A 4,311-nucleotide genomic window follows, 5' to 3' on the forward strand; every position below is an offset into this window, starting at 1 on the left:
CCTAGAAATGGCAAAGAGGATTTATGTAAGAAAAAAAAGCTGAGTTGCCTCAAAATACAGCCTCCAGAAAGAATAAGGCACCCTAAGCCCAACCTATTATTTATGCTGAGGAGAGAAAAGTTGAGGAACTAATAGTAAAGTCTAAAAGTCCCAGGGCTACAAACTTTGTCTATATAATCAACTGCCTGACCAGTTCTTTAGAAAGAAAATACCACAAGGAAAAGATGTGAGATGTAAAGTTGATAGGGACATGGTGTGTCATCATTACTAGTGACATTCTGTTCATGGTTAAATAGACGCACATAAAGTACCAGAAGACTAGATTCACAGTAGTAGAGGATGATAAACATATAAAACTAAGTCCAATGAACAGATTGGAAAACTGCAAAATGGAAAGGAAATGTCCTTCTTCAGGTAATACAATCATTTATGGCAGAACCAGAACTTAACCCAAAGTTCATGGCTCTTGGGAGATGCATGATACTTAAATAAAGGCAAGATAGGTTGCCATTCCTATGGTTTTTAATAGGGTAAATCATTTAAAAGCTGGTATTATATGGGAATATATCACTTTGTGGTACAAGAAGGCAAGTTTGTGTGTTCTGCAATTAGCTTGAATGAATATTTGTTCATTATCTGTCCATTCAACAAAAGAGACTCACTCAAAATCCTCGAGCTGAGTACTTGACCTCAGGGTTCTGCTGTGGATTCCAGTGCTCTTCCCACTGCTCCTGTTCCACACTGGCTATTGACTGAATAGTCTATGACCACCTACTGTGGCAGCTGCCATTTGGAGGATAGGCAGTTAGTGGATAGAAAAGTAATCACATATAGTTTTAATCAGACTATTTATTGAAGCACTAGAATATCTTCTGTTTTTAAAAATAAGAATTTATAGAAGGTATTTAGTAGCTATGTCCAGAATTACAGATATAAATATACAAAATGATGAAAGGGTGCTAAAATATATTTTTAAACTATTATAAACTAATCACTGTTATATGGTTGGCTAGTAAGTTAAATGTTGTAATAAGGGGTAAAATTTTGATTTTATAGATGAAAATGTAAAGAAGCTAAGTAAATACACCAGTTTTCAAGCAAGTACAAGTTGGTTTGACTTAAAGACCTGCTTTTTCTCAAGTAGCCCAATCAATGGTATGGACATGAGTATGTTTAATGAATGATATATATTAGCAATAGGGAGAAATTAATTTTGTTTGTGAGTTTTTACTCTAAAATATTTTTAAAAGTAAATAATAGTAGCTGCTAATGATATTCTGTTTTATATTGTTGGTCTAAGCATAATCTGGTATAATACCTGGAAATCAACATAGAAATATCTATTGGGCTTTAAAACACTCTTGTTTTTAATTGAATAATTTAGCTTCTGATAGTGTAGTATTTTTTTTGCTTTAATGTTATAGTGTTAAAGAAAAACAGAAGCAAATTCATTCAATAAGAGTGTAGCAGTTTTAAAACATTGCATTTTAAAGATAAACAAATAAACAAAAATATGTAATTACTTGAGTATGCACTCATTAACAATTTAATTTTTACAATTAGGCAAATGCATCTACACTAATAAAAGAGAAACATGCAAATTGACAATCACTCTGCTACACTACCAGCCAATAGGAGCAATAATGCAAATTAATCCAACAAAGATGGTGGCAGCCATGGGGCTGGAGCAAACAAGAGGCTTGGGTTCCCCTGGTGATAGAGGAAGCCAAGCTTTCCGCCTATCCTGGCCAGCCCTGGATAGGCGGCACTGAAAAAAAAAAAAAAAAAAAAAAAAAAAAAAAAAAAGGAGGGGCTGGGAGCTTAGATCGCTATGAGGCATGGACAGCCTGAAAACAGCCCTCAGCTCCTCACCCAAGCCGGCCACATTCCATAGGATGAGGGTCCCTGCTGGGGAGCTTGGCCAGCCTGCTGACAGCTATCAGCCCCTCAATCCAGGTTGGCCAGTGGGGACCCCCACCCTGAATGGGATGTGGTCAATCTGCAAACACCTCAAATCTCTTCACCCAGGCTAGCCGCACACCCCAGCGGGGATCTCACCCCATGGGGGTATGGCTGGCCTGCAAAACACCACAGGCTCCTCGCCAAGGCCACCACACACTGCAAGGGATCCCCCCATGCTGATCTGGGACACCCTTCAGGGCAAACCAACTACCACTCCCCCCCCCCCCCCCGCTATGAACCAGACCTCTATCTATATTAATAAAAGGGTAACATGCAAATTAGACTGGGAGACCTTCCAGGAGACCTTCAAATGTTCTTCTGGACAGAGCCATGTTTGGGGGTGGGGGCTGAGGTAGAGGTGGTTAGAGGCCAAGGAGGGCAGTTGTGGGTGATCAGGCCAGGATGGGACTGCAGTTGTGGATGATCAGGCTGGTGGGGGGCAGGGCCATTGGGGGTAAGCAGATCAGCAGGGGGGGCTTGTCTGGGGCGAGCAGGCCATCACTGGGGGTCAGCTAGAGGTGATCAAGACAGCGATGGGGGAAGTTTGGAGTGAGCAGGCCAGCAAGGGGGCAGTTTGGGGCAAGCAGGCCAGTTGGGAGGGGAGGTGGGGGTGAGTAGGCCAGCTAAGGGCAATTGGGAGTGATCAGGCTGGTGAGGGGGGTCATTTGGGTATGAGCAGGCCAGCAACAGGGGGAAGTTGGGGACAAGCAGGCTGGCAGGCAGAGTGATTAGGGTCAATTAGGCAGACAGGCAGGTGAGCAGTTAGGAGCCAGCAATCCCAGATTACAAGAGGGATGTCAACTGCTGGTTGAGGCCTGATCCCTGTAAACTAGGGGTGTCGAACTCAATCAGAGAAGGGGCCAAAATCTAAAATCCAGCCTAAATCGCAGGCCGAATGGTTTACTGAACAGTCATAAACTGACAATGTTAACCAGAAATGTGAATTTAAAATGAGTGGAACAATCTTTTCCTTAACAGTGCTGTTAACCAACTCACATGCTATCAAGCAAAACAGTAATATTGGTATCAAGCAAAACAGTAATATTGGAATGTACCTAAAATGCTCATTGTTTTGTTTTCTGGCTAGATGTCTGACATCGTTTTCCCCAGATCAATGAGTCAATGTTCGGTTTTATTTCTTGGGCTGTAGCAACCCGCAAAACAGCATGGAGGCTGTCATCGGTAATGCGTGATCTGTGCTTGTTTTTGTTCAGATTCATTATTGAAAACATCTGTTCACAAAGATAGGTGCTCCCGAACATGGATAGAATACAGGCAGCATGAAGTCGGAGCTCTGGCATTGAGTCAGGGGGCAGTAGAGGGTAGAAGTCCTCAATTTCAACATCCTGAAACCTTGATTTCAGGCCACTGTCAGACTGAAGCTCGATTATCTCCATCTGAAGGTGATGGGGCACATTGTTGACATCAACTGTAAAAGGATTGGCAAAGATGTCAAAGCCTGAGTGCTGTGTTCTAAAGTCAGAGAAGCGCCGCTCAAATTCACTTAGTAAACGGCTAACTTTGGTAGCCAGCTGACTGCAAGGAAAAGTACCAGAAATAGTGGTTGAGATACTCAAACAAACGGGAAAGTGGGCAAGATTGTCCTGTTCCAGTTGGGACTTCCATAGTTGAAGTTTACGCTGGAATGCTGTGATCATGTCAGACATCTTTGTGATGACTTGTTTGCGTCCCTGCAGCTTCAGATTCAGTTGGGCGAGATGCTCACATATGTCACACATCATAGCAAAATCACATAGCCAGGTGGGATCCGACAGTTCAGGCAAGGGCTTTCCTTTAGTTTCCATGAAAAGAGGAATTTGTTCTCTGAGCTCAAAAAATCTTTTGAGGACTGCGCTCTTGCTCAGCCATCTTACTTCTGTGTGGTATGGCACGTCTCCATGCTCTGCACCCACCTCCTGTAAAAACTGCTGGAACTGGCGATGATTCAGGCCACGTGCCCATATAAAGTTAATAGTTTTAATGACTGTGGTCATTATGTCATTCATGTCCAGAACTTTTCCACACATAGCCTCTTGGTGGATAATGCAATGATAAGTAATCAAGGGTGTGTGGCAGTGACTTTTTTGCATTCTTTCCTTCATTAGTCCAACCAAGCCTTTCTTTTCTCCGCACATTGAAGGTGCACCATCGGTAGTTAGCCCCACCAACTTTTCCCAGGGTAATTTAAAATTATTTATAGATTTCTCCACAGCCTCAAATATATCTCTACCAGTCGTCGTCTCATGCATGGCAGCTACATCCAAAAGTTCCTCAGTGACAGAGAGGTCGGTCTTCGTAGCACGTATAAAGATGGACAGCTGCGCTGTATCAGTGTTGTCTGTGCTTTCA

Source organism: Pipistrellus kuhlii, unplaced genomic scaffold (assembly GCF_014108245.1).
Source record: "Pipistrellus kuhlii isolate mPipKuh1 unplaced genomic scaffold, mPipKuh1.p scaffold_m20_p_2, whole genome shotgun sequence".
Classification (NCBI taxonomy): Eukaryota; Metazoa; Chordata; class Mammalia; order Chiroptera; family Vespertilionidae; genus Pipistrellus; species Pipistrellus kuhlii.